This window comes from Squalius cephalus, assembly GCF_949319135.1.
Source record: "Squalius cephalus genome assembly, chromosome: 12".
Taxonomy (NCBI): Eukaryota; Metazoa; Chordata; class Actinopteri; order Cypriniformes; family Leuciscidae; genus Squalius; species Squalius cephalus.
Window position 1 is genome coordinate 23,082,807 of NC_137133.1, and position 19,371 is coordinate 23,102,177.

General features: G+C 42.5%; 1 protein-coding gene across 3 annotated transcripts in view; it reads right to left on the reverse strand.

The window, feature by feature from the left end:
* The window catches only part of LOC307168113 (RAC-alpha serine/threonine-protein kinase), a 258,725-nt gene that overhangs the window by 21,769 nt on the left and 217,585 nt on the right, over window positions 1–19,371 (reverse strand). The window lies entirely within an intron of this gene.

The following is a 19,371-nucleotide window of genomic DNA, read 5'->3' on the forward strand; positions in this document are numbered from 1 at the left end:
GCGATGATTATTTGGATCTCAATAACACGATGATCTATCTACGGGTGAAAATCAAAGAGCCTGACGGAGATGATATCCCCCACCCGTCAACGGTGGGTCCAATAAACTACCTGGCTGCTAGTATGTTTTCACAAGTCGACGTAACCCTCGGCGACCGCCTGATATCACAGAGTTCCGGAACTTATCCCTATCGCTGTATCCTTGAAAGTCTGCTCAACTACGGTAAAGATACGCTGGAATCTACTTTCTCCGCCGGTTTGTTTCACAAAGACACAGCCGGTCAGATGGATGTGCGTGACCCCGCAGGCCGTAACGAAGGGTTGACGAAGAGATCGACCTACACCGCTCGAAGCAGGGAGGTGGAACTTCTTGCCCCCATACACAGTGATATATTCTTTCAGCAGAAGCTTTTAATTAATGGTTTGGATTTAAAGCTACGCTTTATACGGGCAAAGGATGAATTCTGCCTGATGAGATCCGACGACGTGGCTTACAAATTACATATAGTGGCGGCGTCCCTATTTGTCAAAAAAGTTTCTGTATCGCCGCCGGTGAGACTGGCTCACGCCCAGACGCTGCTTTCGACCACGGCCAAGTATCCCATCGATAGGGTCTGTCTAAAATCGTTCTCCATACCCGCCGGCTCTCGTGTTTCGAATCAAGAAAATCTGTTTTTAGGAACACTGCCAAAGTCTATCGTTATCGCTATGGTCGACAACGACGCATTCACCGGTTCCTACGAAAAAAATCCATTCGCGTTCAAACATTACAATCTGGAATTCCTAGCAGTCTACGTAGACGGTCAACAATTCCCCGCCAAGCCTCTACAACCTAATTTCGATGCCGGTTTGGCAGTACGTGAATATTATCAGCTGGCGATGACGACCGGGAGACACCTTAAAGATCAACCGCTCTGTATCGGCAGGAATGATTTCCTGAACGGATACACGCTGTACGCATTTAACTTATCGCCTGACGAGGACTGTGGCCAGCACATTTCCCTGATCAAGTCCGGGAACATCAGAGTCGAAGCGCGTTTCAGACAAGCGCTGCCGAATACCATTAATTTAATAATTTACGCAGTATTCGACAGCCTCATTGAAGTGTCTAACCGCAGACAGGTACTGATTGATCACTACTGAGAGATGAACACGCTACAACTCACAGCTATCATGGATAAAATAGCATGCAGGGCTCATTTTCTCGGGGTTCTACCGAGCGATCAACTACCCAAAAAACCTCTGAGGATCTTACCGTCGATGGGGATCATTAATACCGACCCGGCTCAATTGCCGGGTGAGCATTGGGTCGCCGTTTATTTAGCCAGAGAGGGGACCGCCTGTTTTTTCGACAGCTTCGGCAATCCTCCCAACAGCCCCCGCTTTCCAATCAGCATCAATAACTTTCTAGCCGTCAACGACGTCGACGTATTATATTCCGACAGACGCGTCCAGGATTATTCATCGGATACCTGCGGACAGCACTGTGTGTTTTTTCTATATCATTTAGCCAGAGGTCGCGACTATAACCATGTGATGAAACTATACACCGATGATTATGTTAAAAATGATAAAATGGTGTCCCTCTTTGTGAAGAGATTGAGACCGCATGTTTGTAATGATAAAATGTTATCCTGCATTCATTGCGTGCAGACGTGTTTGATGTATAAATAAAAAAAGCTTAAACCATTATATTTCTCATCGTCTTTTATTTAATGCTCACACAACATCGTTACATTTCCAACCATCGCCCTCGGCCGATAGCCGGCGAGTCTCCGAAATCTGGAGCCAAGCGAGGTGAATATCTCCTTGCCTTTTTTTTATAAGGTCTAACAGGCGTCGATGGGGTGAGAGTGTCGGGTTTACTATTTAGAGGCGAGTTTCCGAAATCTGGAGCCAGGCGAGGCGAATATCTCTGTGTCTTTTTTTTATAAGGTTCTAGAGGTTTACTCTTTAGAGAGTTAATCGTGCGTCTGACCTGTTGATTAGGCACCATAGAAAAAGGAATGTTTAATTCGGCAAAGGCCCGTAGAAACTCGGACCATCCTAGAGGTCTCCGGTCATCCCTGACCTTTTGCGGGGCCGTAACATTTTTTAACAAATCGAGCATGTGCGAACCTTGTACGGCTTTACCCCTGAACACAAACTCCCCAGATTCGTTCCACGAGCTCAGTCCTTTAGCTTTAGACATCTTGTCTAATATGTATCTGCTGTTTTTCACACTTCTCGATGGCACATTCTTCAGAACTTCATCGACGACAGCCCCCTCAACTTTACCGTCTTCAACGTTAGCAGCCGGCGATTCGTCTTTATGACCGGGGTCAAGATCCGGTAACGAAAGCGTTAAAACACCGCTCTCACGATCCCCTTGTTTAACGATGGTCAAAAACCTGCTCAGGGTATGGGTGTAAAGTTTGACTTTTTCGTAAGGATTCAAATCGGTGCGGCGTAAAATATTTCTTATGGCGGCGTCCAAATCGTTCTCCACGGTCTGTTGAATGTTCTCGCGAGCATTTTCACTCTTGAGCTTGTCCAGCTGATGGTGAGGGACTAAATACATCTTCTCGGCATACTCCATCCTAGCGATTTGCTATCAAGTTCGTGAGAAACGGCAAGGCTACGCTTAGGAGCGGCAACAGGAACCCCCCCTTCTGGTTGAAGACTCGTTTCTTGGCCGCTATGCCAATTTTTTTATTGGCTACAAATTTAATATCCGCTTTTCTCTTTTTCAGTTTTTGATACTGTTGCCTGTTGACCGGAATGACACCATAGAGGATGTTTAGAGCCAGTTCGCAGAGCGCTAAAATGAATTCGTCGGACGTCGATTGTAAAATAAGGCGTCGTTGTTTAGGAGTGGCTTTATGTAGCAGTTTTAACACCGGCAGATGCTTACAAAGTCTGGCGGACATGGTTATCACGCTCTTCTTTTTTTCGGGATATAAACCACTTGACGCTCCGAAAGCAATCCTGTTCTGAGACGGTAGTGCTCCGGAGTTTTTGCTTTATAGTCTATCATTAGATAGCCGAAAGGTCGGTCGACCGCGTCGTGATAACACTCCATAAAGTATTTTGTGTTTCCGGGGTACATTTGACGCCCTAGCATCGCCACTTGATGGACGTCCCGAGGATTTTTAAACAGGATCATATAATTGGCGTTTAAGCTGATGGTTCGGCTGGACTTACCCTGTGCAAATAAATTTTGCACTATGTAAATAGAGCTGAGATTCCTGTGGTGGCAATATTGCGTAAAAACCCGTTGGAGTTCAACGTTAGCGCTAGCTTGCTCCATGAGATCGTCCACCACGAGAAGATTAGCGGTGGTAACAGGCAGTAAATCATCATCATTCAGACTCTGGGGTATTCCTTGTATAAATTTAATGTCATACAATTGAAGTAAATCATCGTACAAAGTTTGCCAACAATCATACAACCAAACAATGTTTTCAATTTTCTTGGAAATGATATTCAAACCTTTTTCCAACAAAAGTTTTACAAAATAAGACTTTCCGGAATTGGACGGCCCGGATAAGACACAGCTGAAAAGGTGTTGAAGTCTGAAATCAAAATCGGACACATCCTGAGACCCTCTGTGCATCATCATCTGATCAGTAGCCATAAGGAAGCGTACTATAGTCGCTTAAAAGCCGACGTTTATTGTAGACGACCTTAAACCTTTTAACGACTGATTTGTTGTGTAATGTGAGTGTCTTTTTATCTCGAACAATGTTTTCAGTCTGAGCCAGGATGTATTTGGATCTATCGTTCGACGTCACATAGCTGTCAACCAGACCAATCAGGGATTCGAGACAGATAGCTCGGGAATTTTTAGCATTGAGAGTTATACCTTTAGCTTTCATCGATAGTTTGCCTTTGACCGTCTGGTAAGCATACGATTTGGGGCCGGTCGAGTAGAAGGTCGTTATATAATCATCTTGGTCTAATTCGTTCGTCAGCTGTCCCAAGTGATCGCCCAGAGGAGGCTCCCAGTCACCGTCCCTAGACACAAATACGACGCTGTCTGTGTCAGAGTATAGCAGTCGGCCGGCTAGTCTGTCCATCAATTCGTACAATTCCAGTCGGGCGTGCGCGGTGGTGAAAGCGCCTACAAAAACATTCACGTCGCGAGCCTTGCAAACATCGTCTTTGTTGGGTTTATGCTGGACTAGAGCTACGTCATCTGAGACGAATGAGAAATAGGCCAACGTTTTGGTATTACCAAAAACGATTCTGGTGAAATCTTCGGGGTCAGTCACCAGAGTCGTTTGAGGTAAGTTCTGTCTTAAAGAGAAGTGCCCCCACAAGCTATTCAGAATTAATTTTGTGATTGCCCTTTGGGCTGCATTTTACTTGATCTTTTCCGGATCGAGTTGAATACCCTCTTTTTCAAAATAGTCACGGATGTAAGCCTGTTTCTCTGCATCCGTGACGACGTTCGAAGGGTAGCCCGACGCTTGTTGTTTCAAACGCAAGAAGGTTTTTACGTATTCGGCAAACAACGTGTCTGACCGCTGTGGAAAATGCCAAACCTCGTCTATCTTGGCTATCACATAGCCCTTCTCGATGGCTTTAAAAAGCTCGATACTGACCCAACAGCCCGATAGGGATCTTTCCTGGTCCGTGTGGGTACAGCTCGTGGTCTGGTTTTGGTCCTGGGCGCAGGTTCTACATAGCGGAAACATGAGTTTTCCTTGGCATCTGTAAGGGAGAACCGGGTGCAGTAAGTTACGGGGAGGGTAGACGGTGGCTTTGATAAGACCGTAATAGTTTTCAATCGGTTCAAAATCGGCGAAAATGATTTCGGGGTGTTCGATCGGATAGGTTTTCCTGGCTTGGCAGAAAGGATAGAGACTTGTGAAATCCAGATACCTTATTTTCTCATCGCCGCTCACCTTGTGGTATAGTTTATAGGCGTTCGTTCGGCCTCCGTAAAGCGCATCACGAGGATTCAATCTCTCTGGGGCGGAATAATTGGCCATAAATTCTATCACGGAGGGGTCGGTCTTTTTCATGCGGTTCCATTCGCATTCCCACAGAACCTCGATTTGCAAACCGTACGCGTTCCGGAGAATTTCAACTTTGTCGTCAAATTGGTTCCTGAGAACCCCGTAGGGTACTCCTGACAGGGGGTGCGCCTGATTGGGTTCAAAGCGACAGCAGTGCCCGTGGAAGATGCACCCCGCGTATTCTAAGCCGTGCCTGACGCCGTCCTGCTCATAGTAGCCGTCTAAAAAGTACTTACCGATCGATACTTCGCCGTGGTTTACGGCATGGTGAAGGTCCACGTTTCGAGTCTTTTTTATATACTCGAGCCATTCGATCGAACCGCTGGAGTAGGACTTATTCTGATGGATGTAGGCTTTGTTGTGCGTCAGGGCGAGCGTGTTTCTGGCAAGATAATGTGTTTTGAAGACCCCCATCGCGCAGCTGGCCAGCGTCGTGAACCCAAAAGGGTCGAGTTGGGTACAGTCTAAGAAAGACGCCCTGTACTTCATGCATCCTTCGCGCAACAACACGACGTCGTTAACGCCGTAGGCGTACAGTTCTTTCTTGAAGTTAAAGAACTTGCCCTTCACCGTGCTGTACCACGCATCAAACTTTTCTCGGTCTTTATCCGACATGTTATCGTAGTTGTAGAACTTTTTGTCGGGGTATGGTCCGACATAGTTCTCATTTTCCAACCTGTTGAAAAGATGGGGGAAGTAGCCTTTTTCAGTCGTCGTCAAGACGCTGCGGGCATTTTGGCGAGAGCGAATGGGAAAAATGAGTAGCTATCGATGTATCGTTGGGAAAATGCATCATCGTACAACAGAAGTAATTTGCACCCTTGCATTATGACCTCAATCGCGATCCCTGATTTGCAAAAAACTCGAGGATTAGAAAGGCGTCGAATCTGGAGGCGTAATGAGCGATGAAGCAGTAGCCTGTGTATCGGGGTTGTCTGAAGTGGTTGATTAGCTTAGCGATGCAGTCGGTACCGCTAGCAGTAAATTTCTTGCCTTTGAATGTGATGGCGCAAACAAAATTAGCCACGTGCCGACCATTTTCGTAACGCGTTTCGAAATCGTAGAAGATGTATTTCTCACAGGGTTCTTTAGGCTGTAGAGGTTGTATGAAGCATTGATGCTCACCATCGTCCATCAGATGTTCGCGACAATGCACATATTTGTCCGGGGCGCATATGTGTTTGGTTTTCTTGTTGCCCGGTTTAACGTCGTAACGTCTGTTACATAGTTTGCAGTATTTGATCATATCACAGGCGGGGTATTCCTGACCGGGAGGCGGGGTTTTTTTATGCATTTTGAAACAATACGCCGATTTACAGTACCTCAAGCAATCGGGGCAATGTATGATTCTTACAGGGAACCTGTAACATTCCGGGTCAAAACAGATGTTGCAGGCGTGCTTACAACGATGGTGTCTGCGGTTGGTGTAAGATTTATAGCAAAATGGACAGACGTATGTTGAACCGATGAATGTCGTCAAACTCGTTATCATGTAGTAGTGGTCGTTGTGGAGATACAGGAAGACCGTTTTTGGGTGGGGTTCGTCAGAATTTTTGTAGGTTTCTAAGACCAAGGCATTAGATCTGTGAAATACGACGATTTTAATGTCTAGCGCTCGTTCAAACGAGGCTATGTCGCCGAGACCGATTCGGTCTTGGATTGAGAAGCCGACGCTGTTTTGGATGGCGGTAGCCAGTTTTTCTAACTCGCTCTCGGGGTGTTGGGGGTTAAGAAATCTGGCTAGACAGATGGAGAAGCACAAATTATTTGAAATATTGGTGGGGCAGAATAAGCTGGTCTTTTTCCTTTTGATCACCTCATCTACAGCGAGGTCCGTGAGTTTTCGACGCCCCCCTCCTTGTCTGTTCATGGCTAGGGAGGCTTCAAATTGTACGGTTTGGTCAGATAGTAACCGGTCGTTGCTCTGTAAAACTTTTTCAATTTGATCCATAAACCCATCCACGTCATAATCATTACCGTGAGTTAAAATGGCACTGACGGGCGTTTGTAGAGAGGGAGCCGTCAATGTGATATTGATCACCGGTGCATGGTCAAATTCCCTAGCGAAATTCACAATTCCGGTAAGCATGTCGTGTAAGCGGGTATGATAACAGGCCAAATCTGTAGAGTTAATCTCTCAGATTCGTAGTCCTTCTCAACGTCACGCTATTGAAACGAGGTCGTGGTAAAACATGATATCCGTTAACGTCCCCACCCTCACGAATCAACCTGTCAATGTCTGTACGGCTTAATCGAGTCTGTGTAGTAGGGTCGACATTACCTGATGCGGGCGGTGGCGAAGTATCATCACCGGCAGGGTGCTCTGTGTTGTCAGGGTCGGTACATGGTGGGCTGTTTAAAACACCGCCATGTTGTACAAAGGGGTCGTTGTCTAGGCTTAGCAGAGGATCAAACAAATTCATATTTGGATTTACGGCTAATTCAAAAAGATCCAACATAGCAGGGGATTCTAGATTAAACAAATACTGTTCTAAAGAATCGGGCAGTATACTTAGCATTTCAATCTCGTCCGGTGACAGTTCTGTGGGGGGTTGGTCTGATTGACAGAAGTCTGCGTCGTCTGACCCGTCCATTTTTAGATTTCAGACCAAAACAAGTACTATTACAAAATCATAGAGTCAAAACAAGCATACAAATTTCATATAGTATAAAAAAGCATATATGAACTATTACAAAATCATAGCAGCCGTGCAATATATGAATTACTTGAAATATCAGATTATATGTAAACAAAGTATAGATGAACTATTACAAAATCAGAGTATACAAACATTCATGAAATATCGCATTATATGTAAACAAAGTATAAAAAGTATAAATGAACTATTGCAAATTTCATAAAGTATAAAAAGCATATATGTAAACAAAGTATAAATGAAATATTACACAATCAGAGTATAAATGAAATATCAGATTATATGTAAACAAAGTATAGATGGAATATTACAAACGTGCAATATAAGAATTACTAGGAATAGATCTATATTCAATTTGACTCCGTCGTCTCATCTATGATGGTGAGAATAAGGTGATGCAAAATGAGCACCAATTCTCGTAGATATTGGCTCAACATACGATCATTTCTATCAAACCGCTGTTCAGTCGTTGATCTCATAGCATTGACGCGACGGAATATTTCATTGGCCAGATCCTGAATAAAGCGATCCTGCGCATCGAATCGGCTACGTGTCTCAAAGTGATTGGCACGGAGCTCACCGCGCAATGCGTCTAATCTGCTATGGGTTTCGATTTGTCTGTCGCGAGACTCAATCAATTTGTTGTTAATATCATCCTGTACGTCTCGAAGTTCGATGTACTTGTTGTTTATGTCAACCTGAGCGTCGCGAAACTCTTGACCCAATGATTCTATCGAATTAATGAGCCTATGTGTCAGAGGCGCATCATCGAATGGTTCATCAGCCGACTGAGGCTCCGGCACTTCTTCCACTTCTACTTCTTCCAACGACGGTGATCTAGAAGGGTACGGTGTTTGACCCGCGTGGCTGGTTGACACCTCGCCAGGCTCGCTGGTCCAAGAACTCTGGTCCCAAGCATCGAGTTGAGACGTACCCCAGGTAGTCAGGTCATCCTTATGGCTTCTACTCGAGTCTGCTGTGTGTAAAAAAAATCTTAATGGAGTGTCTCCGCCGGAGTTTAAATGGAAATAATGTAGAAGGTCTTACCATGAAAGAAGGCGGTCTCAGGACTGGTGGGTGGGCTGCTTGGTGGTGTCGGACAAAGAGTTTTCCTCTCTGGAGAGCTCTCAGGACTGATCGCCGGGGAAAAACGATAAGTCTTTCTTGGTAGTTCCCCGCTGGGTTCAGGTCGGACCACCGCTGTAAAACGATAAGTCTTTCTTGGTGGTTCGCCGCTTGGTCCAGGACTGACCGGTGAGGTGGGGCGATTTGTTTTTTTAGTCTTCTTTCTCGCTGGTTCGCCGCTGGGTCCAGGAAGTGGTTTGTCGTCGTTGGCCACTATTGGATTCTCGACGTGCGCCGGAGTGGGTGTGGCGGGGCTGGCTGTTACATTGACGCTGGGATCTTCATTGCCATCTTGCGTGAGATCGATAACTGTCTGGAAGCCTGGTTGGGCGATAAATTGTATGAAATCTAAAAATTTGATTTCTCATAAAAGAAATCTAAAATTTTGATTTCTCATATCTTGAAAAATCTTGTTTTACCATTGGCGGCGCTGTCTGGATCAACAGCCAGAGCGGCCACTGTGAATTAAAAAATTAAAAAAATTAAAATGCTTTCAATTTATAAAAAGACAAAATTAAAATACGTTCATTTTAATTTATAAAAAGAAAAGTTAATACGTACTTACAAATATTAATAGCGTCAAAGGCTTGCTGCTCAATATTTGAACCTGTGATAAAACAGATGGCGAACTTTTATAACAAATAGAAAATAATTAATAACATCCTAAATCAAATAATTAAAAAATTACAAATATAAATCACATTTTAAATGCTTTTTAGACCAAACAGCCAGCTATTTATACATTGAAACATGAATCATAATACATACAGCCTGTCATAGATACTCCAGATAGACAGAGGGTGCAATTTTCACTATAACAGGGTGTCATTTCAGCCCAGACTCACCAGAGGGAGCCATTTTCACTATAACAGCCTGTCATAACAATAAAATCGCCAGGAGAGGGAGACATTCCAATGTCATACTATTATACAACCAGCAGAGGGAGACATTACAATGTCATACTATTATACAACCAGCAGAGGGAGACATTTTCAGTATAACAGCCTGTCATATCTACTCCGAACCTGTAGGGGCTCAATTTCAGTATAACAGGTGTAGTTTAGACTCCGGGCCATCTGGTGGCGCCGGAGAGCTAGTTGGCTGGTGTATCCATAACATGGTGTGTTTAAGAAAGTGACTGAAACAAACCTTTATGTTTTTTAAAATATTGTACCAAATTATATCAAAACAAATCGATCTGTCTTGTGAATCAGATGCGTTGGGGAAACTAGTTTGATACACGATTTAACAGCAGTTAGCAACTAGCACGTGGTGCTAAGCTAGAACTCATGCATTGCTGATCGGGAGCGCTAACAGCCCTGGATGTTGTGTTCATACATGACGGACGTATAACGCGATGGCAAAACATCGATTTAATAGGATCAGAATTGTTTTTCTGCAAACATATACATAGCAAACTGAATTGTAGCATTGTTAGCAGCTAAAAGCTAAGTCGTAAGTAACAACATGATGACACGTGTTTTCATAATAAAAGTCTTTTTTCATACAAAACAGTTTTTGAGCTGAAATTAAGACAAAAAATAAAACATCGCGGCATAATCATAATTGGTGATAAATGAATATAGATAAAATATCTCTATCAGCAGATAAAATAACCAAAGCATGTTTGTCATGAGGTTTAAAGACGCCATAGCATAATTTTATGATAAATGAATATAGTATTAAAAACTATAACAGCGGATAAAATACCAACGCATGTTTTTATTACAGTAATAAATTATAATATTGTTTAAAACAACATATTACAGTAATGAATTATGGTTTAAAACAACATATAGCATACTTTTAACCAATCTGTTAAAACAATATCTATCAGCAGTTAAAACATAGCATCATTTATATGAATCAACAATTACAGAAGATGAAACAGCATTGAATTATAATATGGTTTAAAGACGCCATAACGTCATAGACTGTAAAAAATAGCATAACATAATTTTGATCAATTTATAGTATTTAAAAATCACTAACAGCTGAGTAAAATAAAACAGCATAGCATGAAATGAGAAAATACTCACGTTTCTCCATTGTCTGCGAAAATGTTTGGGCCAGGTGATTGTCTTGGAGACTCTCCAAAGTTTTGGTAGAACTGATGGTTTGAACTTATCAAAATGCATTTATAAAGGCGAGTATATGAAGGAAATCGGTGTTGAGTGACCACTAGGTGTCATCCTTGTTCTATGAATGGACCTGTAAAATTCGTGGAAATGGACCAGGGTCACAGGTGTCACCGTAAATTCGTGGGCAGAAGAGATGCTAGACGCGGACCAAGCGTAATTCATAGATAGAACCGTCAGAAAACTGTCAAAAACACGGTACTCCCTGGCTGAGCTACGGTGGTTTTAATTAACAACATCTTTAAAGATATTATGATTTTGTAGTAAATTCAGACGAGAGTGAACGGTGGCATGCATAGACACACAGGGACTGACTTTTGGAGCGCCGCAGGTCACAAAGGTGATGTGAAAACACCACCTTCAGCTCTCTAAAAAATGTAGAATGGATTTTGTTTATCTGAAACAATTGCTTGCAGTATATTTCTTATAACCATTTCATTTATAACCATTTAAAAGAATAGAATGTTTTTTAACTTTAGTGAGTGCGAGATAGACTTCACAGTTCCACTGTAAGGAGGGGGGTCGGAGCTGAGACGGAGAGAGCGCGCGCCTGCAGGCACGCACACGCAACCCCCTATTGCTGACACACACACACACACACACACACACGGACAGAGACACGCGCGCGGCTCCCTTATGTTTTGAGACAGGGTAAGCTCATTCAGGAAAGGAGTATTTTTACCACTTTTAATAATTTAACAACTCTATTACAACTTTTAATAATGTATTAAATTTAAAACAACTTTTAAACTTTGAAAATCATTTTAACCCTAACAAAACATTGACCATGTCACATTCTGATCGTCGATTCAGAGAGAGTCCAATAGATGGAGCTGCGAGCCCGTTTCACAAGCTGTAGGTTCTCTCTAAAATAAGGTAAGACAATTTTATTCAGCTAAAACTATTGGTTTTAGTAAGCTTTTATATTATACAATGAAAAACAACTTTAGCATGATAATTTATATTATAAATTATATAAAGGATGTTTGACATAGGAATGTGAAATAACTAAATGTTTTTTCAACCTTAAATTGATTTAGATTATACACTTTTAAAGAGTACATTGTTTATGTAATTTTTATCTAAAATAATTGGTTTTAGTAAGCTTTTTAAACGCTTTTTAAAGGTATGTTTTTCAACTTTAGGTTAATTATTTTTGTGGACGTCAATGGTATGGACATACTTTTCAACTCTCTAAAATAATTGGTTTTAGTAAGCTTTTTATTTTATATACTTGTATTCATCTAAAATAATTGGTTTCAATGTATGTTTTAGATTATATAATTTATGTGATATAAATTATATAAAGGATAGAATGTGTTTGTGTGACATACGCTTCTCACTTTCACTGCGGTGGGGGCGCAGGTCTCTGACACACGCACACACATATAACTACAAACGCACACACATATAACTGGGACAAAGTTCAAACAACCGGCAAAAACATCTGTTCTATTAATATAGGACAAAACTACCCGTCAAAATTATGATTTAGTCCTTGCTAGGTCATAGTTCAAAACTAACTGTCAAAAAACATGATCGATCCGTGGGAGAGGTCAATAGGTTAATCCCATGACCGCATTCCGGAAGTTCACCCATCAATCATAAAGGTCACCGGAAGTTCAACCTGTCACAAAGGTCAAAGGTCAAAGTCGTAAATCATTTTGACACAAGGTGCCTTATAAGTACTACTATAGTCCTTCACGTCTATTGCGATCTCAAAATTCCGGCCAGTTGATAATAACTAGAATATCAAAATCGACTGCTGGCGGTAGATCCTTCTCCTATTTAGCACCAAAACTTTGGAACAGTCTTCCTAACATTGTCCGGGAAGCAGACACACTCTGTCAGTTCAAAGCTAGACTAAAGACACATCTCTTTGACCTAGCATTCACATAATACATTATAGATTAGGTCAGCTGGAACCGGGAACACTTCCCATAAATCCTGATGTACTCGTTACATCATAAGAAGAATGGCATCTACGCTAATTTTAATGTCTTTTGTTTATCCCGAGGTTTTCCCGCAGCCTGCCGGATCCAGGCCGTATCCAGATCTGATGAAGGACCTTCGCCTGGACCCGATGACAACGCAGTGCTGAAGTGCCAACTAGTCTCTCCCTATGGAGGATCCCTTTACCACTCTACAGATAAAGCGTCGTCGGGAAACTCAATTCGCGTATCTACCCCGAATTGATAAAATAAAATACAATTCTGTATCAAAAATTATAAGGAAACACCAGTACTTTGTTTAGGCTTGGTTTGTAGGGAATTCCAAACCTGCGCACATATATTCAAACGCACATAACTATAGAACCAATTCTTAATGCGCATGTGAACGCCATCAGCGTTTCTCACAGGTTCGCGTTTAAAGTCTGTGTAGAGAGAATAGTGTCGTCTTAGCGGCCCCTAATTTAATAACAAATGATCGTTGCGACGGAAGCGAATCAATCAAAATTAACTTTAGCTGGAAAATAACTTTATTAAAGAACCGCTATAAAGCCAAAACAATCTCTGTTACCCTAAATGATACGTTTATCTCTGTAAAGCTGCTTTGAAACAATCTACATTGTTAAAAGCGCTATATAAATGAAGATGACTTGACTTGACTTGACGTCAAGTCAAGTCAAGTCATCTTCATTTATATAGCGCTTTTAACAATGTAGATTGTTTCAAAGCAGCTTTACAGAGATAAGCGTATAATTTAAGGTAACAGAGATTGTTCTGGCTTTACAGCAGAGTTAAGTTATTTTCCATCTAAAGCTAGTTTTGATTGATTTGCTTCCTTCGCAACGATCATTTGTTATTAAACCAGGGGCCGCTAAGACGACACCATTCCCTCTACACAGACTTTAAACGCGAACCTGTGAGAAACGCTGATGGCGTTCACATGTGCATTTAGAATGGGTTCTATAGTTATGTGCGTTTGAAAATACGCAGGTTTGGAATTCCCTACAAGCCAAGCCTAAACAAAGTACTTGTCTTTCCTTATAAATTTTGCTAAAGAATTTTATTTTATTTTGTTGCTTTGGGGTAGGAACGCGAAACGAGTTTTCCCGACAACGCCTTATCTGTATAGTGGTAGAGGGATCCTCCATAGGGAGAGACTAGTTGGCACTTCAGCACTGCGTTGTCATCGGTCCAGGCGAAGGTCCTTCGTCAGATCTGGATACGGCCTGGATCCGGCAGGCTGCAGGAAAACCTCGGGATAAACACAGACACTAAAATTAGCGTAGATGCCATTCTTCTCATGATGTAACGAGTACATCAGGATTTATGGGAAGTGTTCCCGGTTCCGGCTGACCTAATCTATGCAGCCTAACATTAAATTATAGAAGTCTATAATGTATTATGTGAATGCTAGGTCAAAGAGATGTGTCTTTAATCTTGCTTTGAACTGACAGAGTGTGTCTGCTTCCCGGACAATGGTAGGAAGACTGTTCCAGAGTTTTGGTGCTAAATAGGAAAAGGATCTACCGCCAGCAGTCGATTTTGATATTCTAGGTATTAGTAACTGGCCGGAATTTTGAGATCGCAATAGACGTGACGGACTATAATGCGTTAAGAGCTCGCTCAAGTACTGCGGAGCTAAACCATTTAGTGCTTTGTAAGTAATCAGCAATATTTTAAAATTTATGCGATGTTTAATAGGGAGCCAATGCAGTTTTGACAGAACTGGGCTAATATGGTCATACTTCCTGGTTCTGGTAAGAACTCGAGCTGCTGCGTTTTGAACCAGCTGTAGTTTGTTTATTAAGCGTGCAGGGCAACCACCCAGTAGAGCATTACAATAATCTAGCCTTGAGGTCATGAACGCATGAACTAATTGTTCCGCATTTGTCAATGAGAGCATATGGCGTAATTTAGATATATTTTTAAGATGGAAAAATGCAGTTTTACAGATACTAGACACGTGACTTTCAAATGAAAGATTGGTATCAAAGAGCACACCCAGGTTCCTAACCGACGACGAAGACTTAACAGAGCAGCCATCGAGTGTTAGACAGTATTCTAGGTTATTACGTGAGGAAGTTTTTTGTTCAATAATTAGAAACTCTGTTTTTTCAGAATTTAGAAGTAGGAAATTACGAGTCATCCAATTTCTTATATCCGCTATGCATTCCGTTAATTTTGTGAATTGATAAGTTTCGTTAGGTTTTGAAGAAATATAGACCTGAGTATCGTCGGCATAACAGTGAAAGCTAATTCCATGTTTCCTAATGATATCTCCTAATGGTAGCATGTACAGAGTGAACAGCAGCGGTCCTAGTACTGAGCCTTGTGGTACGCCATTCTGAACTTGTGATCGATGAGACATCTCATCATTTACTGCTACAAACTGATAACGGTCAGATAAGTATGATTTAAACCATGCTAGTGCATTTCCCGTAATGCCAACATAATGTTCTAATCTATTTAAAAGAACGTTGTGGTCAATGGTGTCAAATGCAGCACTAAGATCGAGTAACACTAATAGCGAGATACAACCACGATCGGATGATAAGAGCAAATCATTTGTGACTCTAACGAGAGCTGTCTCGGTACTATGGTACGGTCTAAATCCAGACTGGAAATCCTCGCAGATATCATTTCTTTCAAGAAAGGAACACAGTTGTGAGGATACTGCCTTTTCTAATATCTTTGACAGAAAAGGTAGATTCGAGATCGGCCTGTAATTGACTAATTCTGTAGGATCAAGTTGCGTTTTTTTAACAAGCGGTTTAATCATAGCCAGCTTAAAGTTTTTTTGGTACGTATCCTAGAGACAAAGATGAATTAATGATATTAAGAAGAGGATCTAGGACCTCTGGAAGTATCTCTTTCAGTAGCTTAGTTGGTATAGGGTCTAACATACATGTTGTCGATTTAGATGATTTAATGAGTTTAGTAAATTCTTCCTCTCCTATAGCAACGAATGAATCAAATTTTTCCTCAGGGAGACTACAATGCACTGCCTGATGCGATACTGTAGTAGACGGTTGCATAGTTATAATTTTGTCCCTGATATTATCAATCTTATAAGTGAAGAAGTTCATAAAATCATTACTGCTGTGTTGCTTGGAAACTTCTGGGCTTGAAGCTTTATTTTTCGTAAGTTTAGCCACCGTTTCAAATAAATACCTAGGATTATGTTTATTTTCTTCTAATAGGGTTGAAAAATAAGCAGATCTAGCAGCTTTTAAAGCCTCACTGTAAGCAATCGAGCTCTCCTTCCATGAAATGCGAAATACCTCTAGTTTTGTTTTCTTCCAGTTGCGCTCCATTTTTCTGGCTGCTCTCTTAAGGGCCCGAGTGTGCTCGTTGTACCACGGCGTTGGACTATTTTCTTTAATCTTCTTTAAGCGCAACGGAGCAACTGTGTCTAAAGTGCTGGAAAAGAGAGAGTTAAACGTTTCTGTTGTAATATCTAGTTCTTCTAAGCTTTCTGGGATGCTGAGATGATGGAACTGATCAGTAAGATTATTAATAAAGCAATCTTTAGTAGCAGAAGTGATAGGTCTCACATATTTGAAACACGGAGTCGGCTTTGCAGCCTTGGCTAAATGCAAATTACACGAGACTAGATAATGATCTGAGATGTCATCGCTCTGCTGCAGAATTTCAACGGCATCAACATCTATTCCATGTGATAATATTAGATCTAGAGTATGATTACGACGATGAGTAGGTCCTGACACGTGTTGTCTAACTCCAATTGAATTTACAATGTCTTTAAATGCCAATCCCACAATGCATCTTTTTCATTATCGATGTGTATATTAAAATCACCAACAATTAGTACTTTATCTGCAGTCAATATTAATTCTGATAGAAAGTCCGCAAATTCTTTGATAAAGTCTGTATGGTGCCCTGGTGGCCTGTATACAGTAGCCAGCACAAATCTCAAACGTGATTTATCGTTTACACTATATATTTTATTTTTACATTAAGCACCAATGCTTCAAAAGAATTATATTTAAAACTTGATTTCTTAGTGGTTTTGAAACTATTACTATAAATTACAGCAACACCACCCCCTTTGCGTTTCAGACGAGGCTCATGTTTATAACAGTAATCTTGCGGGGTTGATTCATTTAAAGTAATGTAATCGTTTGGTTTTAGCCAGGTTTCTGTCAAACACAGCACATCTAGGTTATTACCTGAAATCATATCATTAACAACGAGTGCTTTCGAAGTAAGCGATCGAATATTCAGCAACCCAAGCTTTAGCATTTGCTTATCTGTATTATAGCTGTTTTTTATTTGTTGAACATCAATTACATTTTTAACCTTAGATGGGTTAAAACATTTTTTGGATTTCCAAATTCGGGGAACAGACACAGTCTCTATATGATGATAGCTAGGTGAAAGAGGCTCTATGTGATGGGATTTATCTACGTGTCATTTTGAGTAGAAAATTAACTCCAAATGTCACAAAATGGCAAGTTACTAATCCTAACATCAAAAGCAATGATAAAACAGTTTAAGTACTGCTGGAAAACAGCGAAAAATCAACTTCATTTATTATTCAAGGCCCAGTGCATGATGGGAACACCAGTATCAGAAAAGTTGAGTAATTTTACTTTATTTTATAACGTTGATATTTATGCTTTCATTTCTACACGCTTGAATTGAGTACTAATATAGAATTTACTTATTTTATTAATAGGTTTGTGTTTGTTTCAGTGAAGGGGTTTAAAACTTCTTGTACACAGATTTAGTTTTTTATAATAAATACTCCAGCTTTTCTGATTAAAATGCTGCAGGATCTCAAGTGATAGAAATCCTGGATGGTTATGATCATGTAAAATTGATACCAGAGACTAGTCCATAAAAGAAATCAGGCCACTACATTATGATAATATCTTTATTATCAAGTAGCCAATCAAAGTTATGACTGGGTAAGATATTAGACTCAATGGAGGACAGTAGTCTGAGCTTTTAATTTAATTGTGACAATAATATATATAGTTTCATGTGAACCCCTCCTCGAACTGCCACCTTAATGTGGTGGAGGGGTTTGAGTACCCGAATGACCCTAGGAGCTATGTTGTCCGGGGCTATATGCCCCTGGTAGGGTCTCCCAAGGCAAACAGGTCCTAGGCGGCGGGTTAGACTAAGAGTGGTTCAAAAAACCCTTTATGAGAAAAATCAAATCGAGGACCGTGACGTCGCCCGGTATGGCGCAGCTGGGGCCCCACCCTGGAGCCAGGCCCAGGGTTGGGGCCCGTATGCGAGCACCTTGTGATCGGGCCTCCCCCAAGGGGTCCGGCCGGGCTCAGCCCGAAGGAGCGATGTGGGGCCGCCTTCCCGTGGGCTCACCACCTGCAGGAGGGACTGTAAGGGGCCGGTGCTGAGAGGATCGGGCGGCAGTCGAAGGCGGGGGCCTCGACAAACCGATCCCTGGACACGGAAACTAGCTCTAGGGACGTGGAACGTCACCTCGCTGGCGGGGAAGGAGCCTGAGATTGTGCGTGCGGTTTAGAGGTTCCGACTAAAGATAGTCGGGATCACCTCTACGCACGGCTTGGGCTCTGGAACCACACTCCTCGAGAGAGGATGGACTCTTCACCACTCTGGAGTTGCCCATGGTGAGAGGCGGCGGGCTGGTGTGGGTTTGCTTATAGCCCCCCAGCTCAGCCGCCATGTGTTGGAGTTCACCCCGGTGAACGAGAGGGTCGTTTCCCTGTGCCTATGGGTCGGGGATAGGTCTCTCACTGTCGTGTCGTGTCTCAACGGCAGTGCAGAGTACCCGGCCTTCTTGGGGTCTCTGGGAGGGGTGCTGGAAAGTGCTCCTACTGGGGACTCTGTCGTTCTACTGGGGGACTTCAATGCCCACATGGGCAACGACAGTGACAGCTGGAGGGGCGTGATTGGGAGGAACGGCCCCCCTGATCTGAAACCGAGCGGTGTTCAGTTATTGGACTTCTGTGCTAGTTACAGTTTGTCCATAACGAACACCATGTTCAAGCTTAAGGCTGTCCATCAGTGCACGTGGCACCAGGACACCCTAGGCCGTAGGTCGATGATCAACTTTGTGGTCGTTTCATCTGACCTGTGGCCGTATGTCTTAGACACTCGGGTAAAGAGAGGGGCAGAGCTGTCAACTGATCACCACCTAGTGGGGAGTTGGATCCGATGGCGGGGGAGGAAGCTGGACAGACTCGGCAGACCCAAGCGTACTGTGAGGGTCTGCTGGGAACGTTTGGCCGAGTCTCCTGGAGGCAAAAACTCGGGCCTGGGAGGAGTTTGGTGAGGCCATGGAGAAGGACTATCGGCTGGCCTCAGAGAGATTCTGGCAAACCGTCCGGCGCCTCAGGAGAGGGAAGCAGTGCCCTACCAACGCTGTCTACAGTGGAGGTGGGCAGCTGTTGACCTCAACTGGGGATGTCGTTGGACGGTGGAAGGAATACTTCGAGGATCTCCTCAATCCCAGTCTTCCATTGAGGAAGCAGAGGCTGAGGGCTCAG